Genomic DNA, 21,153 nt, shown 5'->3' on the forward strand with positions numbered 1-21,153 from the left:
TCTAAAGAGTAATTCGAAAGGGCAATTTTAAAGAGAGATTTTAAAGAGTAATTTTAAAGAGTAATTTTAAAGAGTAATTTTAAAGAGTAATTTTAAAGAGTAATTTTAAAGAGTAATTCTAAAGAGTAATTCTAAAGAGTAATTCGAAAGAGTAATTCTAAAGAGTAATTCTAAAGAGTAATTTTAAAGAGTAATTCTAAAGAGTAATTCTAAAGAGTAATTCGAAAGAGTAATTCTAAAGAGTAATTCTAAAGGGTTTTAAAGGGTAATTCTAAAGAGTAATTCTAAAGGGTAATTATAAAGGGCAATTTTAAAGAGTAATTATAAAGGGTTTTAAAGAGTAATTCTAAAGAGTAATTCTAAAGAGTAATTCCAATGTGTAATTCTAAAGAGTAATTCTGATGGGTAATTCGAAGGGGTTCTAAAGGATAATTATAAAGGGTAATTCTAATGAGTAATTGCAAAGGGTAATTCTAAAGGGTAATTCTAAAGGGTTATAAAGGGTAATTCTAAAGAGTAATTCTAAAGGGTAATTCTAAAGAGTAATTATAAAGGGGGATTCTCAAGGGTAATTCTAACATGGAGGGTAATTAATGGTTAAATCTAAAGAGTAATTCCAAAGGGTAATTTAAAGTGTTCTAAAGGGTTATTCGAAAGACTAATTCTAAAGAGTAATTCTAAAGGGTTATTCTAAAGGGTTATTCTAATGGGTTATTCTAAAGGGGTATTCTAAAGGGTTATTCTAAAGGGTTATTCTAAAGGGTTATTCTAAAGGGTTATTCTAAATAGTAAAATAAATGTTCTAAAGGTTTCCAAAGGGCATTTCTAATATATATATATATAATATATATATCTCATATATATTATAATATTATAATAGGCGAAGGTGATTCTGTCTGTCTGTCTGGGGGTGTGGCTTACTCCGTTTACAGAGTAGCTCCACCCATTCTTGGAGAGGCTTCATGTAAACAAATATCCACCATTTTATTAACTCGAATAGCTTTGAGGCCTGTTTAGTTGGGCCCGTGTTGTCTTTCTCTCTCTCACACAGGTTTATTTAAACTCTAATTCGATATATCATTTCATTTTTATCAGTCGCTAACATAGTTTTATGAGGTGTGTTCAAAAAGTATCCGACCTTTGTTCATAAAAAATACTCGTATCCAGATACAACAAACTTACACTAATCTCCTTCAAAGTAGTCCCCTTGGGCTGCCACACACTTCTCCCAACGGTTCTGCCACTGTCGGAAGCAGCGCTGGAATGCCTCTTTTGGGGTGGCGCGCAGCTGGTCCGTCGCATTCCGCATGATGTCTTCTCTGGACTGAAATCGGGTCCCTTTCAGGGGCATTTTCAGCTTGGAGAAAAGCCAGAAGTCACACGGAGCCATGTCGGGAGAGTAGGGAGCCTGACTAAGCACAGGTGTGTTGTGTTTGGCCAAGAAACTCTGTATCAAATGTGAAGAATGGGTGGATGCATTATCGTGATGGAGCTGCCAATTTCCCGCTGCCCACAGGTCCAGCCGTTTGCGTCGCACAGCGTCACTAAGGCGATGCAGAACCTCTTGGTAATACTCCTTGGTGATGGTTGTGCCGTGTGGTGCGTACTCGTGATGAACCACGCCACTGGAGTCGAAGAAGACGGTCAGCATGACTTTGACATTGCTGCGGACCTGCCTTGCTTTTTTTGGCCTCGGGGATGTTGGATGCTTCCATTGTGATGACTGCAACTTGGTTTCTGGGTCGTACCCATAAACCCAGGACTCATCGCCAGTGATCACTGTGTTGAGGAAGCTGGGATCGCTGTTCACAGTCTCCAGCATGTCCTGTGCGATCTCCAAACGGAGTTGCTTCTGCTCAATCGTTAGCAGCTTTGGTACGAACTTCACTGAGATTCTCCTGAAGCCCAAGTTCTCCTTCATAATGGAATGAACAGATCCAATGCTGACGCCCACCTCGTCTGCAAGTTCTCTGATCGTGATTCGATGATCCTGCATCACCAGGGTCCTCAATTGGTCAATGACGATCTCATTTCGGGATGTTGAGGGCCTACCCGAACGTGCTTCACTCTCCACTGATGTGCGGCCATCTTTGAAGCGGTTGTACCACTCCTTTATCTGTGTGGTGCTCATTGCTTCGTCCCCGAAGGCCTGTTGAATCTTGCGGATCGTTTCCACTTGGGAATCGCCAAGCTTTACACAAAATTTGATGCAGTAGCGTTGTTCAAGTTTTTCCGTCATTTTGTCAAAAACGAAAATCCGACGGCGCTCACTTACACTTCCTCACTCATCGGCGGTCTGCCGTCGAATGACAGCTTCTGCAGGTGGGAAAAAATTCACGCGTGCGCATTAGGATCGCCTACATACGTGCACCAATCAACGCCTCCCTAGCTTCATTTGTTTACGCACGACAAATTAAGGTCGCATACTTTTGAACACACCTCGTAGACTCGGTTGTAAAAAAAAAACGGGAAGAAAATCCCATGAAAGTTTCCGTTTATGGAACGAAACGATTTCCCAAAAGCCGGTAAAATAAACCCCATTCATTGAGTCACCCTCACGATTTTATCTCGAATTCACAATCTGATTTAATTTTTATCGATGGTTTTAGACTCGGTGTCAGAAATAATTGAGAACATTCACGCACACACGGGAAAATGCAGAGATATATATTTTTAAATCGCGCTACGACGATACACGAAAATACACCGCCTAAAATAATAGACGGGGAAAATGTCGACATATATTAAAAATTCGCTTTTTCTTTTCCGTTAAGATATATTACTTTTACTTTTGATGACAGTCGTCACAAAACGACATATATTTCTTCGTTCATATTTCATTCAACATTATTATCCAGAAGTAAAAACTAAAATATGTTTCAGGAAATTACCGAGAGATATTTCTTTGTTTTTTTTTATTACTTATGTGTGCATACACTTTAAATAGATTTATTTGAAATCTTTAATTTTCACAATGTAATTTACTTGCCATTTGATGATTACAAGACACTTCCTCTTGAGGATCGTGACAATTCATGCGTTGTGTTGTGTGGAAACTTCCATTTCCAAAATGAATGAGATGGGAGAGGAGCAAGGAGCGAGGAGTTGGAGAGTGAGGAGCGAGGGGTTGGAGAGTGAGGGGTTGGAGAGTGAGGAGTAAGGGTTTGGAGCACGAGGGGTTGGAGAGTGAGGAGCGATGGGTTGGAGAGTGAGGAGCGAGGGGGTGGAGAGTGAGGAGCGAGGGGTTGGAGAGTGAGGAGCGAGGGGTTGGAGAGCGAGGAGCAAGGGGTTGGAGAGCGAGGAGCAAGGGGTTGGAGAGAGTAGCGAGGGGTTGGAGAGTGAGGGGCAAGGGGTTGGAGAGTGAGGGGCAAGGGGTTGGAGAGTGAGAGGCAAGGGGTTGGAGAGTGAGGAGTAAGGGTTTGGAGCACGAGGGGTTGGAGAGTGAGGAGCGGGGAGTTGGAGAGTGAGGAGCGAGGGGTTGGAGGGCGAGGAGCTGGAGAGCGAGGAGCGAGGGGTTGGAGAGCGAGGAGCAAGGGGTTGGAGAGCGAGGAGCAAGGGGTTGGAGAGCGAGGAGCAAGGGGTTGGAGAGAGTAGCGAGGGGTTGGAGAGTGAGGGGCAAGGGGTTGGAGAGTGAGGGGCAAGGGGTTGGAGAGTGAGAGGAAAGGGGTTGGAGAGTGAGGAGCGAGGAGTTGGAAAGTGAGGAGCGAGTGGTTGGAGAGTGAGGAGCGAGGGGTTGGAGAGTGAGAAGCCAGGGGTTGGAGAATGAGAAGCCAGGGGTTGGAGAGGAGCGAGAAATTGGAGAGGAGCGAGGGGTTGGAGAGGAGCGAGGAGTTGGAGAGGAGCGAGCGAGGAGTTGGAGAGTGAGGGGTGAGGAGTTGGAGAGTGAGGAGCGAGGGGTTGGAGAGTGAGGAGCGAGGAGTTGGAAAGTGAGGAGCGAGGAGTTGGAAAGTGAAGAGCGAGCAGTTGGAGAGTGAGGGGCGAGGGGTTGGAGAGTGAGGAGCAGGGAGTTGGAGAGTGAGGAGCGGGGAGTTGGAGAGTGAGGAGCGGGGAGTTGGAGAGTGAGGAGCGGGGAGTTGGAGAGTGAGGAGCGGGGAGTTGGAGAGTGGGGAGCGGGGAGTTGGAGAGTGGGGAGCGGGGAGTTGGAGAGTGAGGAGTGAGGGGTTGGAGAGTGAGGAGCGAGGGGTTGGAGAGTGAGGAGCGAGGGGTTGGAGAGTGAAGAGCGAGGGGTTGGAGAGTGAAGAGCGAGGGGTTGGAGAGTGAAGAGCGAGGGGTTGGAGAGTGGAACGCGAGGGGTTGGAGAGTGAGGATTGAGTGGTTGGAGAGTGAGGGGCAAGGAGTTGGAGAGTGAGGGCCGATTGGAGCGAAGAGTGAGGAGCGATTGCAGAGGAGAGTGAGGAGCGATTGGAGAGGAGAGTGAGGAGCGATTGGAGAGGAGTGTGAGGAATTGGAGAGGAGTGTGAGGGATTGAAGAGGGGTGTGAGGTTTTGGAGAGGAGTGTGAGGAGGTATTGGAGAGGGGTGTGAGGAGGAGTGGGATTGGAGTGGCATGAGGGTGGAGAGAGGAGAGTGTCAGGTGGAGAGGAGTGAGGGGTCACATATTATGTGAAATAAATAAATTGTGTTCATTACACCATTTCTGGATCTGATGAATTGCCAGTAACCATTTTGTAAAATTTAATGTGCAGCATCTAAATCAAGATGTCCAAATGTCACACACGTCCATGCCCGTAGGATTCCCACGGGTGACCCCACGAGTGTATATATATATATATATATATATATATATATATATATATATATGTATATATATATATATATATATATATATACACAGACTTGGCATTTAATATGGAATATTTTTTTCTGGCGGTGAACTTACTTTTCAAGATGTCTTAGAACCAAAAGTTCATTGGAATTATGTTGAAATTATTCTAGATTTTGTTAATGTGACCTTTAAAAGAAAGAAAAACCACATTTGACATTTCGAAACAAATAAATTGATCCTTGAAAGTGATGTAAACTGATATCGAACTCAATTCATGGACAGTACTGTTAAACTTCTGTACGTATTCCAGAAGTATCTCTTTATATTGCACATTATCTCCAAAATTTTTTAAAACAAAAACAAAAGTTAAATTACGACTGGGATTACAGACAGTAAAATTACAGTTCAGTACTTCGTGTAACCCCCACGAGCATTCAGGAGAGCACGTACACATTGAGGCATGCTGTGCACGAGATTTGCCAAGGTTTGGACAGGAATCGCTTGCAATGCAGTGACAACGGCCTGCTGCAATTCACGCACAGAGGTCGGCTGCTGGTCCAAGTGGTCGATTTGACGCGTTAATTCTGCCCACAAGTTCTCTATCGGATTCATATCCGGGGACATGGCAGGCCACTCCATATGCTCGACACCACGGTCAGCAAGAAAAGTGTTGGATCATGCGAGCACGATGAGGCCATGCATTGTCATCTTGGAAGACAAGTTTCCTCGAAAGGCTGCACGAGCAAATGGAAGCAATGTTTCTTCCAGAATGGCCCTGTACTTGAACTGGTTCAGGTTTCCATTCAGAACAACCAGGTCAGTTTTGCCGCCTGCATGAAAAGCAGCCCAAACGGTCACCCCACCACCTCCAGCTTGGACTCTTGGCACTATACAATCTTTGTTGTAGGCTTCATGCACTTGTCTGCGCACTCGGACGCGGCCATCTTGACGATAGGCCAGAAATCTAGACTCTTCACTGAAGATCACGTGATTCCAGTGTCCTGGCTGCCATTTGACGGTGCTCTCTGGCCCACTGCAATCGGCGCTGGCGGTGTTGTCTGATCAGGCGTGGCTTTCTCAGGGGACACCTGGCACGATAGCCTGCTTGAACCAGTCGTTGGTTGAATAGCCTTCTGGATACAGGCACATTTGCCAGTTGCTGCCACTCAGCCCCAAGCCGATTAGCTGACTTGGTACGGCCATTGCGGACTAACCGGTGCAGCTGGCGATCATCCCTCCTTGTGGTTTGCGGGAACGTCCTGGCCTCGGTATTGGAGTAGGGACACCCCTCTGAGCATTTCGTTTCAGGATCTTTGACACCTGACCTTGAGTGATGCCATACTGCCGAGCAATAGCATGCTGTTTCATGCCGTAATTTCGTAAAGCCACCACTCCATGACAAACAGCATTGTCGAGTTGACGGACCATCTCCAGAGGAAGCGGCAATAACTTTTGTAGACGCGCAGCAGTTGTTTTCCACTAATACAGAACGCAACAACCCTTGTATACCCGACTGTGAAGCCAATCATCAATGCACCTGTCCGTACACTTTGCCACGCCACCTGTGATATAATCCTGTTGTTGACTTCTTGCTGCGACAGACAATCAGTGACATGGTTCTTTTAACAAATAAATCACCAAAGTGTAAAAGAAACTCACAAGATTGATATACTGAGTGAAGAAAGTAAACCCAAGTCAAGAAAAAAAAAAAATCCACATTAAATGCCAAGTCTGTATATATACACAAAGAATTAAGTTAAGCACCCCTACACAACGAATTAAGGTAAGCACCCCCTAATATATATTCTTTGTGTATATGTATACATTGGCATATATTCTAAGGTATGTGAGATAAAATAATGATTGGTATGACATTAGCAATTATCCATTGATGAAATGCAGATGAGTGCACTCATCTGTGACGCCCATCGCTCGTGCAGCACGTGTTATCATCCACGTGGTCGTGATTTTCTGTAAATGCACTATCATCACGGGTTATTGCAAGTCACGCCTGAGCTCGTGTGGGGGTTACATGGTCATTTTCTCGTAATGGTGGCTCGTAGACGGTTGTCGGACGGAGAACGATGGCGGATAATAGGCATGATCGAGTCCGGAATGTCCAGAAAAGCTGTAGCTCGAACGTTTGGTTACCACCATTCGGTGATCAGTCGGTTGGTGCAGAAACACCAGGAAACGGATGCGGTGAAGGACCGCCCAAGGTCTGGAAGACCTCGCGTGACAACAGTCCGCCAAGATAGAGCGCTTTTGAGACTGGTGCGACGATATCCCTTCGCCTCGAGCCATTTCCTGAAGGACAACTGGCTGCCCAACAGAAGGCTATGTCACCGTACCGTGAGGAACCGCCTGAAATCGGCCGGTTTAAGGTCAAGACGAGTGATCAAGCGTCCAAGGCTACTCGAACGACATCAGAGGGAGCGTTTGGCATGGTGCCTAGCGCGACGTGGATGGAACATCCGGTCTTGGAGGCGAGTTCATTGGTCGGATGAAAGCCGGTTCTTGCTGTACGTGACAGATGGGCGTGTTCGGGTGTGGCGCCACAAAAACACCGCGTATGCACCTAAAAACATTCAACCAACGGTACCCTTTGGTGGTGGCTCGATTATGGTCTGGGGATGCTTCTCCCATGACTGTAAGTTGGACCTGATAACTGTGCGAGGTAACCTCAACGGAGAGCGATATGCCGAGGAAATCCTGAATACCACCGTAATCCCGCACTTCGATGACCACACCCTCGCCAGCAGACCCATCTTCATGGATGACAACGCCAGGCCTCACCGTGCGAGATGCGTCCGAGCCTTGCTGGAGCAAGGTGCTGTGACAACCATCCCCTGGCCTGCGTACAGTCCTGACCTGAACCCCCTCGAGCACGTTTGGGACATGTTGGGACGACAAATTGCGAAGATGGTCCCTCCAATAGCCAATCTGGATGAATTGGAACGTGCATTACATCGGGAATGGAACAACCTGCCACAGCAACGCATACGACGGCTTACAGGGTCTATGAGACGTAGGGTTGAGTCAGTGATCCGATCACGTGGGTCCTACACACGTTATTGACGCAAAGATCGCTAGAGGTCTTCTCAGAACAATGACTGTACGTTAGAAAACATAAACGTCATCCACACTGTCCGTGATGGACCTATAGCTCCATACTTAAATTGAGGTGCAAATATGCCTAAAATTCCCAAAAAATTTCACCTTAAATTATTCAGAATAAAATATTGAAAACGGCATGATTGTTATGTTTTTATGTGACCATAATATCACTTCTCCAGAAAATATAGCAATATCATGGGTATATTACACTGTTTTGACGACAACAAACTTGTAATGTGCGAGGTTGTAAAAAAACGGGGGGGGGGGGGGGGTGCTTAACTTAATTCTTTGTGTATATATATTATATGTATATATATTATATTTATTTATATATATATATATATATATATATATATATACGTGTATATATATATATATATATATATATATATATATATATATATATATATGTGTGTATATATATATATATATATATATATATATATATATATATATATATATATAATATGCAAAGATTTGCAGTTGGGAGTAAATCCAAATTACTCCATGGTAAGGTCTCCAACCTTTAATTGAACAAACAATGACAACGTTTCGATTAACAACATGTGACAAAGCCACATGCCTCCATTAATCTTCCTCAAGAGTGATAAAATCATCTCAACATCCCCTTATAATTGAACTACAGAACGATTATGCAATTGAACTATACAACTATAGAACAAACGAACATGAACTAGAGAACCCATTATAAGGGCATCTATATGCAGGGAGTCCAGGCAGAGAGAGCGTCGGGGCAGAGAGAGAGCGAGCGGGGGTCCGGGCCGGGTTTATATCCCCCCGGAGCCCCCCCTCGAATGTTCCACGGGCCTCCATTGGCCGCCTGGGGTCACGTGTCGTGACAGCCCCTTATTGGTCACCCTCGGCCACTCCCTTCAGCTCCCATTGGCTGCAACTTATTGGCCACTCCCTCTAGCTCCCATTGGCTGTTCACCGGCCACACCCTCCAGCTCCTCCCTCGGGCCTGCAAGGCCTGGCCTAGGCCCATGACATGGCACTTCAGGCTGCAATGAGGCCTACCATTACCCTGCCTGCCTCAACGCATACTAACACTGGGAAGGAGACTATACTTCACATTTAATAAGAAATAACTAACTATGTGAGGCTACATGTTGTGGTGTAACTAACTATGGGGGGGGGGGGGGGGGTTGCCTTTATTCCCAAAACCGCAACAATATAAACAGTAATTGTATGCCACAGAAATTCTAAATGGTAAATTCTAAACAGTAGTTCTAAATGGTAAATTCTGAAGGGTAATTTTAAAGGGTTCAATGGAGTAATTCTAAAGGGTTATTCTAAATGGTAAATCCTAAAGGGTAATTCTACATGGTAAATTCTGAAGCGTAATTGTAAATGTTAAATTTTAAAGGGTAATTCTAAAAGGTTCTAAAGGGTTGTAAAGAGTAATTCTAAAAGGTAATTCTAAATGGTAAATTCCAAAGGGTGATTCTAAAGGGTAATTGTAATGGGTTGTAAGGGTAATTATAAGGGGTAATTTGAAAGAGTAATTCTGAAGGATAATTCTAAAGGATTCCACAGGGTAATTCTAAAGGATTCTAAAGGGTAATTCTAATGGGTTTCGTTCGTTTATAGGCTGTCTATTTCATATTAAAAATGCCAAACTGAACCACCTCCTTCAGACACGGGTGCGATTTGTTTGTTTTTTAAACATTCACTCTTGATCAGTTATCTACTTCGATCATACCTTGCGATGTGATTATGGTTTTGAGCATCTGCCCTGAGTCTGGGAGGTCGATGGTTCGAATCTGACCCCAGCTGAGTCATGGTACGTGCCGCTTCCATGTTTGATGTTCAGCATTTGAAAAGTATAGAGCACGGACAAACGACCACAGGTTGGCAACCATTGCGCAAGCTTGATGGGCCTAATGGCCTCATCCTGAGTTGCAGTTCCTTGTATAGGAACTTGTATTGTTTTTATTACCTTTAAAAGTGTTGATATATTCCCCATTAAATACAGTCAGGTGTTGATGTTTGGAGTACGTACAGTATATGCCGAAGTTCTGTTTTGTTAGCAAATACCTTTCTGGTGCTGGAACCCTCTTGTCAAAGTAAATATGCTCAATTCAACAGTGAATCTTGGTGATATCTGTACCTGTGCTCCTTGGTTCAAAATTTCTGGATTCTAGGTATATATGATTTCCCCCCCCCCCCCCCCCCCCATCAGAATAGGCATTCATGTAGAATCCAGACGTTGGCTAGCTTTTGCAAAGTGAGCCGCCATTTTGTCGGGCAACAGTCTTTCACCGCTTTTTGTGTGATGTTTAATTGCCAGTTCAAGTTACCCAACAAATCTTTGGACTTTGATAGTTTATATTTCAGCTGGGAAATATCCTTTAAAGGGGCTTTCATGATTTTCCTGTAAGTTTTACTTACTCGTAGCTTGGCCTTCCAACTGAGCTTGAACTGTGCGGAACACACAATTCGTGGAAGTGAATGGAGGAAACCGGCTTTGCAGGTGTTTACAACTTCCCCACATTCCAGCCATTAACCAGCTGCTCCTGGCTTTCATCTTCAATGGTATTTCGGTCTTCAACAACCTTCATTTGGGAATTAGTGCATTGCTGCCTGTGAAAAGAAAATATGGCACTAAAAGAGTGGCATTAAAATTGTATAATTATTAATGTAACGATGCCATTTAACAAATACCTTTGTCTGTGGTTCACCTTTCCTTTCGGAAAAAACACGAGATCTTTTAAATGTTTATCTTATGTGAGAGGCCAGGCTTATGCTGGAACTGCACTCAAACATTGTGCCTCAAATCCTATCATTTTCTTCCAAGTACACAGTATTTTAATTCAACTTGAGATATACACAAGGATAAAGGAGCAGGTCATTTGGCCCATTGTGTCTGCACTATTATGCTATTGTCATAACAATGTGCAATATGTAAATAATGATATATGCACTATTGTCTGCATTGTGTCCATCAACACAATATTGATTTCTAACTATTGAGGAATGCGGAGGACGAAAGCGGGATAGGGACATCACCAAAGGAAAGGCACCAATGACATCACCATGGTGATATATTTGTTTATATTTTTTATATACAGTAATTATATTTTATTTATTCGTTTGTTGAAATATTTATATTTATATATTTTTCCATAAAAATTGTCTACTTTGTACAGGAAACCACAGCAGTAATAGTGGTCAGCAGGAAGCCAAGTTGTTAATCTATCACAACATCATTAGGATCTTGTTGGATGTTGTGTTTGTCAGCATCCTAAAGCTCTCCATGTCCTCAGGGAAATCAGACTGGTGCTGACTGAAGAAAGGAGAACAGCATCCCACAAAATGTCCTCTAATAATTAAATTGCCTTTATTGAGTAACAGGCAAACGAAGGTCTAATCAGTCAAAAGCAGGAAAAATAAGATGTTAACAATTATGCTGAGACAGGAAAATAATGGAAGGAAAGATGATTTAGAAATACCTGTACCAGATGGTTTGACTGGCTATGTTGATGGAATGTTGGACATTTGAAACTAGAACAACATTCTTCTAATATCAGGACTTCGACCGATATGCCTCCGCACACATTATGACATCATTATCATACTTGTACCAAGTTTGATTTAAATCCATTCAGTTGTTCTCAAGATATCACATTTTTACCTGACATGGCCTCTGACCTTTGACTTCTTGATCCCAAAATTTAATCAGTTCATGCTTCCATCATTATACATACCTGAACCAAGTCATAATTTAAATCCCTTCAGCTGTTCACAGGTTATCACAATTTTACCTGACATGACCTCTGAACTTTGGCCTTTGACGTTGTGACCACAAAATCTAATCAGTTCATCATTACCTCATTATACATACCTGCACCAAGTTTGATTGATTCCTTCAGCCATTCTCAAGTTATCTCGGTAACGAAAACCTATCACGGACGGACGGAAGGACGGACAGCCGGACGGACAACCTGAAAACGTAATGCCTCCGGCGACTTCATCAACAGAGGCATAATAAAACAACACCGAAAGTCTAACATCAGCGTAGCCAAGCTTGTTTGATACTTTAGTTGAAGAGGATGGTATGACCTGGGTGGGGATATCAGTTAGCAAAAAAAGTAGGTATTAATTTTGTTTTTCATTGAGGCACTGGTTTATTTTATGTTTCGAGTCAACAATGAACGAACCATACACCGCTTCAATCTAGAAACTTTGCAATAATGACAAAGGGATTTACTATATTATTCAGTGTTACAATTATATTTACTATATTATTGGATAGAAAGCTTCGTAAGCGAACCTCTATGGCAATTGCATGTACTAGGGCATGCCCGTACTATATAGATATCTAAAATTATATCCCCCCCCCTCTATTTACATGAAATGGTTTGGTCCAAAGCGAACGGCTTGCGAGTACGGTGACAATCCCCCCCCTCTATTTACATGCAATGGTTTGGTCCAAAGCGAACGGCTTCCGGAGTTTGGTAAAGAAATCGCCATCGCGTGCACAAACGCGCAGGAAAGCGAATGAATCGCAAATTCGTTTTTATTAGTTGTAAAACATAGTTTAACGCCAACATAGTTTGCAAACGTGAAATAAATGAATACGCTCTCAAATGTGCCATCCGAGGCAGAGTGTGCCCGCCACGTTCGGCACACGCGATCGTTCGCTGCTCTCTGATTGGTTGAATCGTTTTTTGGACATAGCTCGGTAAGTAATTGTCCGATTAATATGAAACCTTGAAAAGGCACATCCTCGGGTCCCCAGCAATATACCTGGCAAGTTAAAAGTATATCGGACCCGTGGTTGTCGAGAAACAGCGGTCACAGACAAACGTACAGACAGACAGAGATTACTGGAATTATAGATAGATATGTAAATCCATTCAAAATTTCAATGTCATTCCCTATTCCCTTGGGAACAAAATTTCATGTTGTCATTTCAAATGTCCCTTCCATGATCCGCCATCTTGCTCACATGATCTTGCTTTGCTGGCCGATCTCTCAAGCGTTAAACGAAGGCCACACGAAGAACGTGACGCATTTCCGTTTTATTTTTCTACTTCCGGCTTTCTTCAAATTAAGGCTTAATTTCCGTTACGCAATGACAGGAAACAATCCTGAATACACTTTAACTACCTTTAGAGTCGACACCACCACGTAGTTCACATCTCTCAACTAAACAATACTAGGCCTAGGCCTACAGATGTTTGCGAGGGCTGCGTACTCTATCGACTGACCATTGTCGACGAAGCTCTCACTCTACGCAATGCATATTTTCATATTAGTATTAACGCTATTATTATTATTACGAAAACAATTCTGCTGTATTATGATAATAATAATAATAATAAAAATCGGTTTATTCCAAAAAGACTTTCGCAGCCATAGGTTGAATTGCAGTCAAATTACAAATACGACATTTTGATTACAATAATAAGTTACAATCTATCATAATAAAAGGCAGTGCCCGTCCGTCCGTCTCCTCCATAACTCCAAAACCATGAAACCTAGCGGCCCCAAACTTTGCATGCATACACCCCGACCTCCAACATATTGCAAGGATAAAAACTGGGTGCTTGGGTAAGTTATAACACCCTTTTTGAAGATGATTAACGAGGTGCTCATAAGAAAGACCCAATGTGGTGGCTTACCAATATGGCGGCCCACAATCTTTGTCAGCCCACTGCACCTCGCTGCGTTCTGAAGCCGCCATTTTGTCTCGGGCTACTCAAACGTGCCTTGCCTTGGAAACACGATCGATTATCATGACATCATTGAAGTATATCATCAAAATCTGGATTCGGATATCAGGTTTGGATGCTGTAGACTAAATTAATCTCCAAATCTGGAGTGAAATCTGACAAAATTTACCATATCTAGCAACTGGTGAACGCTATTCAGGCTGCTTTTGCAAGCCATGCCATTACAGTAGACAGAGCTCACATTTTTATGCGATATACTTTCATTGTATTAATAAATAGTTAGAGTAATGTACCTTCATAGCCGGGTGTTGGCTTAGCGGTTAGGGTGCCGGCTTGGGATCCTAGGATCCTGAGTTCAAATCCTGGTCATCGCTGAATTAACACCAGGGGGGTTGACTCAGCCTGTCATCCTTCCGAGGTCGGCAAATTGAGTACCAACTTGCTGGGATGAATGATCCTGGTGTGTACCCAGGTTTAGAATAGGTACACCGTATCCCTGTGCATCGTAGGAGGCGACTAAGGGTTGGCGTCAGGAAGGGCATCCGGTCCGGCCATAAAAACATTGCCTCAAACAGGGAGCCATGATTGTCATGGGGCCTGCAAGGCTAACCCCTGCTCTAGCAGGGAAAACTGGCCTTAAAATGATCATTCATTCATTCAGTAAAGAACCTTCAATAATATACTGATTAAAAAAAAAAAAAAAATCAAACGTCCACCATGTGGAACTAATTTTCTTTGCAAATGTGAAGTCGACATTTTGTCTGCTCTCAGTGGTTTGCACATTTTGCTGATTTATTTTCTCATTTATATGTAATTTTCACATTTATATACTTTATTTTCGGTAAATCTTTATGGTTGCCGTTTTTTTGACCGTTTGGTTACCTTTGATCTTTTGACAAAATTATTAATTTGCCTTCTCCATATTCTCATAATAAAGCTTTGGTGAAAATTTGATGACAAAACTCAAATGGTAAAAAGGTTACAGCCCTGACATGGACACTGCACACACACACACACACACACACACACACACACACACACACACACACACACACACGAACACACACGAACACAAGGCGGGATGCACACACACACATGGACACACACACACCACGGGAGGTGGACACACACACATGGGGGAGGGGGGGGGCACACACACGGGGGCGCACACACACGCAGGGTGACACACACGGGGGGGGGGGGGAGGGAGGCGGGGGGACACACACACGGGGGGACACACACACGGGGGGACACACACACGGACACACATACACAGCATTCAAAGACTTATGGGAAGTGACGAGTAGCGGCAATTTGACATCTCGCCCAAGCATCATTTTTCTTCGACACGCCACTGCTCCACTGTACGTGCGATCTGTTTTTCAAATTCCCTCTAGATGATGGACCCAGATTCTGTTTATTATATTCCCGTCAGAGATAAAATGCAGCAAGATACAAGTTATAAAATACTTAAACCAATATAAAGATATTTCAACACAAAAAGGCCAGAAGGAAAATATGAAAGGCAATATAATGTATTGCAATATAAAATATCAAAACAGTGAAGTAGATCTGTGATAAGCCGTAGGGAGTATAGAAGAGGCTTGACTCAATTGAAACCATTCAAGTAGATTGAAACCTTTACTCAGCAAGAACTGAACAACCTGTAACAACAGATGTAAAGATAGGCCCGTCATATTTGACAAGCGTAACAATACAACATGCATAGTAATTAATAGGCCTACCGCAATTATCACACACACCTCCAGTAACCATCTTGAAAATCGTAATGATTATGGGTAATGGGGGGACCCGGAAATATATAGCCCATGCGCTGTTGTTGTTAGAAGGCGAAGGTCGAGGGCTTGCAGTACACAGGATTTGAATGACAATGGGTGACGGAACCCCCCAGATTGCGTCCGTGACTAGTTCAGACGGTTGATGTACAGGAGGATCTATGCCACCAGAGTTTTGGACCTCACCACATGGTGCCAGGTCACGCAGAGCCACAGTTGTCTCTTTACCTTTACCACAAGGGTAACGCACATGAGCATACGATGGGTTTGCCTCAAGAAGTTCCACCTCCTCAATGAGTGGGTCATACTTTGATTGTCGCACATAACGTTTCAAGAGAACAGGTCCAGGTGAGGAAAGCCATGTCGGAATTGAACAGCCACTTGTAGACTGACGTTGATAATTGAATAAACGCTTGTGTGGAGTAACATTGGGAGCAGTCGAGAGTAGTGAACGTACAGTCACGTGAAAAAGTAAGTACACCCCATGTAAAGTTTTGACTTTTTCAACATATTTCAACATACAGCTATTTGATCTTCATTTCAACAATATTGATAGATAAAGGTGATATAATATAACAAATATCATGAAACATTTACATTTTGTAGTCCATTGTGTAATTGAAATAAACATAAATGCAAATTTCGCATGTGGAAAAAGTAAGTACACGTCTACATTTATCACTACTTCAAATACCTAAAATTAGAATCAGGTGCACCAGCTCAGGTGCAAATGATTAGAACATCGTTAGAGAGGATCTTGGAGGAACCTGTCTTATTTAAACCTCAGACATTTAGTTTGGTTTGCTCTTTGTTGTTGAAGTGTGCGGCGTCACCATGCCTAGATTAAAATAGCTCTCTGAGGCCTTCAGAAAGAAGGTAATAGATGCCTACGAGTCTGGGAAGGGATTTTAAAAGATCCGCAAACAATTTGAAATCAATCATTTGACTGTCCGGAATATCATCTACAAGTGGAGAATATTCCAAACAACTGCCAACTTCTTCAGGCCAGGCCGCCCCAGCAAATTCCTCCCGAGTGCAGACCGCAAGATGCTGAAAGAAGTCTCTAAGAACCCCCAGAATGTCATCATGGAGGGACCTACAGGTAGCTCTTGCCACTGTTGATGTCAAAGTGGACGAGTCTACCATTTGAAAGAGGCTGCACAAATTTGATCTACATGGGAGGTGTGCCAGGAGGAAACCTTTGCTGAACATCTGAACATCAGGGCAAGACTAAAGTTTGCGAATGAACACCAAGGCAAAGACCAGCACTTCTGGAACAATGTGCTCTGGACAGATGAGTCAAAGGTAGAGCTATTTGGCCACAGTACCAGAAGACATGTTTGGTGAAAACCAAAGACAGCATTTGACCACAAGAACCTGATACCAACTGTAAAGCATGGTGGTGGAAATATTATGGTTTGGGGCAGCTTTGCTACATCAGTGCCTGGGCAGCTCACCATCATATAATCCACTATGAATTCTTCATTGTACCAGAGGGTACTTGAGGATAATGTGAGGCCATCTGTCGGAAAGTTGAAGCTCAACCGAAGGTGGACCTTGCAACATGACAATGCCCCTAAACATACCAGTAAATCCACCAAGGAATGGCTGAAAAGAAAGAAATGGAGGGTTCTGGAATGGCCAAGTCAAAGACCGGATCTAAATCCCATCAAGATGTTGTGGGGGGATTTGAAACGAGCTGTGCATGCAAGAAACCCCTCAAACATCGCACAGCTGAAAGAATTCTGCATGGAGGAGGGGGCAAAAAATTTTCCCAGTCGATGTCAGAGACTGGTCGACAGTTATAAGAAACGCCTACTTGAGGTTGTTTCTGCCAAAGAGGGCAATACCACCTATTAGAGCCAAGGGTGTACTTACTTTTTCCACATGCGAAATTTGCATTTATGTTTATTTAAATTATACAATGGAATACAAAATGTAAATGTTTCATGATATTTGTTATATTATATCACCTTTATCTATCAATATTGTTGAAATGAAGATCAAATAGCTGTATGTTGAAATATGTTGAAAAAGTCAAAACTTTGCATGGGGTGTACTTACTTTTTCACGTGACTGTATATAATGTAACGCATCTAACAGAACGTCCTCCCATTGAGGTCTTGATAGGCCTCGTGATTTGAGAGCCAGAGTAATATTCTTCCAAATCACACCGTTGTAACGTTCACAATGGCCGTTCCCTTCGGGATTGCACGGGATTGTACGACTGGTCGAGACACCACGAGAGCGTAGGAAGTGCTTCAATTACGTTGATATAAAGGACTCTTCCCCTCTCAGAATGTATGTAAGCTGGGATACCAAATTTAGCAAAGAGTTGACGCAGACATCTGATCACGGTGCAAGTTGTCATGTCAGGACAACGAAAGGCGAATGGGAAACGAGAGCACTCATCTAAAACAGTAAGCAAGTAGTGGTTAGCTGTAGATGATGGTAAGGGCCCCTTGAAATCCATGGTGAGTCTTCCAAAGGGTTGTGTAGCTTTTATCAAATGTGACTGTTGCGGTCGATGGAATCGTGGCTTGCACACACTGGCACACACTGGACAGGAGGCCGTTACCTTCTTTACATCCTCAACAGAGAAGGGAAGATTCCGAGTTCTTCCAAAATGTATCATCCTTGTGACGCCCGGATGACAAAGAGAATTGTGTAGTTTGATCAATGTGTCCGTGCTGATTTCCTAGCAGTATGCTCTGGATAATGTGTCTGCCACTATATTGTCGCTCCCAATCGGAACTGTATGTCGAAGTTTTAACAGGCAAGCTCGATCCTCCATCTTTGTATTTTATCATTCTTGATCTTGCCCGATTGTTTGGAGTCGAACATGAAGGCTACGGACTTCTGATTGGTGATCAGGGTGAAGTGGTGCCCAGTCAGATAGTGTCACCACTTCTGCAATGATTCAACAATAGCATCGGCCTCTTTCTGAAGCCATCTGAGGGCGAAATCTAGATCGACATCCCTGCCTTTGTCTATTCGTGACCATGGAGCTCTAATCTCAGTCTGCAAAGTCTTGAGTACCATGCGGATGCTTCCTAGTTTGGAGGTGATGTGTTGGTGTAGTTTATATGCACGACGTCAGTGTCATGTCGTAGGGTTAGTGTGCTTCCTCAGTCAAATATACAGTGCATTCAGAAAGTATTCAGACCCCTTCACTTTTTTCACATGTTGTTATGTTACAGCCTTATGCTGAGAAATCGTTTAAATTCATTTTTTCCCTCATCAATCTACACTCAATACCCCATAATGACAAAGAGAAAACAGGATTTCAGAAAGTTTTGCAAATTTATTTTAAAAAAAAAACTGAAATATCACATTGACATAAGTATTCAGACCCTTTGCTATGACACTTGAAATTTAGCTCAGCTGCCTCCCATTTCTCTTGATCATCTTTGAGATGTTTCTACACCTTGATTGGAGTCCACCTGTGGTAAATTCAATTGATTGGACATGATTTGGAAAGGCACACACCTGTCTATATAAGGATTCACAGCTGACAATGCATATCAGAGCAAAAACCAAGCCATGAGGTCGAAGGAACTGCCTGCAGAGACAAAAAACGGAAGCCAAACAGATCAATCTTGGTTTCATCAGACCACAGAATCTTGTTTCTCACAGTTTGAGAGTCCTTTAGGTGCTTTTTTGCAAACCTCAAGCGGGCTTTTATGTGTCTTTCACTGAGGAGAGGCTTCCGTCTGGCCACTCTGCCATAAAGCCCAGATCGGTGGAGTGTTGCAGTGATGGTTGTCCTTCTGGAAGTTTCTCCCATCTCCACACAGGATCTCTGGAGCTCAGCCAGAGTGACCATTGGGTTGTTGGTCACCTCTATTACCAAGGCCCTTCTTCCCCGATTGCTCAGTTTGCCGGGCGGCCAGCTGCAGGAAGAGTCCTGGTTGTTCCAAACTTCTTCCATTTAAGAATTATGGAGGCCACTGTGCTCTTGGGAACCTTCAATGCAGCAGAAATTTTTCTGTCGGCTTCCCCAGATCTGTGCCTCGACACAATCCTGTCTCTGAGCTCTGCAGGCAGTTCCTTCGACCTCATGGCTTGGTTTTTGCTCTGATATGCATTGTCAGCTGTGAGACCTTATATAGACAGGTGTGTGCCTTTCCAAATCATGTCCAATCAATTGAATTTACCACAGGTGGACTCCAATCAAGGTGTAGAAACATCTCAAAGATGATCAAGAGAAATGGGAGGCACCTGAGGTAAATTTCAAATGTCATAGCAAAGGGTCTGAATACTTATGTCAATGTGATATTTCAGTTTTTTCTTTTTAATAACTTTGCAAAACTTTCTAAAATCCTGTTTTCTCTTTGTCATTATGGGGTATTGAGTATAGATTGATGAGGGAAAAATGAATTTAAACGATTTCAGCATGAGACTGCAACATAACAACATGTGAAAAAAGTGAAGGGGTCTGAATACTCTCTGAATGCACTGTGTGTGTGTATATATATTGTTGCGAATATGGAATTTGGCCTCCATATCCGCTTGTAAATATTCCCCTATCTTCTCCGATACTCCCCAACTCTCCCCTTACCCCATTCCCTAGTCCCATTGTCTGTAAACAACACCCATTAGAGCCGATCTTCCCCTTCATTCCCCCATTAAATGTCGTGCCCAGGTCCCCCGCACCACACGTAGACAATTATAGGACATCTTGCTAGTTATTCTTAATCTATGTCAGTTAAGGACTTGTTTCCATTAATTATGACTCTTCGTTGCACCAGAATGTGATGATATGGCACCAGTAGGAGTTTAGGACCTTCCCATACCTCCCCGCATCTCTTCCCATCATCTCAAGCTCCAACAACAACCACAACAACAGCGGCTTTGCGTCCTCACTCCGGCTCGGTTGGCCGCCATTGAACATGTGCTCGACGGGGTTACCCAGAAGGGGGCTCCCTGTCGGCCCCTCGTCAAGGGCGGAGCCGGTAACCCCCGCACCCAATGAGAAGCCATGGGCCGATGCCATATGGGGCGGAGCTAACGAGCGAGGGCGTGACTCCCCGCCGGATATACGCGGCCCCGCGCCGGACGTGACGTCAGATGCGCCCCGAGCTTGGAAGGACAAGACGCCACCCTCCCGAGCGCTGAGCGACCTCCCCGGCATCTCCACCAAAGTCGCGACCCACGAGCGCTGAGCGACCTCCCCGCATCTGCTGGACACCACCGTACGTGATTCTGTCCCGGGGCCAGGTGCACCTGAGCCATCGACTGCCGCTTTCCTTGCCATCAAATCCCGTGTGAGTCAGCGTTGTCCCGTTTATCTGTGGTCTGTCTAGGGTTAATATAAGGTTGTGTCTAAGTGCCCACCTTCCTATGTTTCCCTCTTGTCCCTGTAATCCAACCTTTTTCCGTACGAATATACTTGAGAACTGAACCCCTGGTGTCGTATTGTGTCATTATAACCCAGCCGGGTGTCTTCTCTTTCCTATTGAGCCAGCATAGCGCGGCTTCGTCGACGTTCGAGTACAATCGGGTAACTTGTACGGATACGGCGGCCATCCCGCTCGGCCCACCATACCATCAAAGTCGTATCTGTAACAATTGGTGTCGGGAGTGAGATTCGAGGCCCGACCAAATTTTGGAAAAAAAAAAAAACGAATAGAGGAAAAAAAAAATTTGGTCAAAATTTGGAGCGGCCGAAATTTGTTTTGTTTTACGAAACTCGAATTTTGCAAGTCGCGCTATGGCGGATCAAGACGGCTGGGGTCCGGTAGGGGAGAGTGAAGCAGGGTCGGTCCAGGACCAAA

This window comes from Myxine glutinosa, chromosome 11 (assembly GCF_964187855.1).
Source record: "Myxine glutinosa chromosome 11, kmMyxGlut1.1, whole genome shotgun sequence".
Taxonomy (NCBI): domain Eukaryota; kingdom Metazoa; phylum Chordata; class Myxini; order Myxiniformes; family Myxinidae; genus Myxine; species Myxine glutinosa.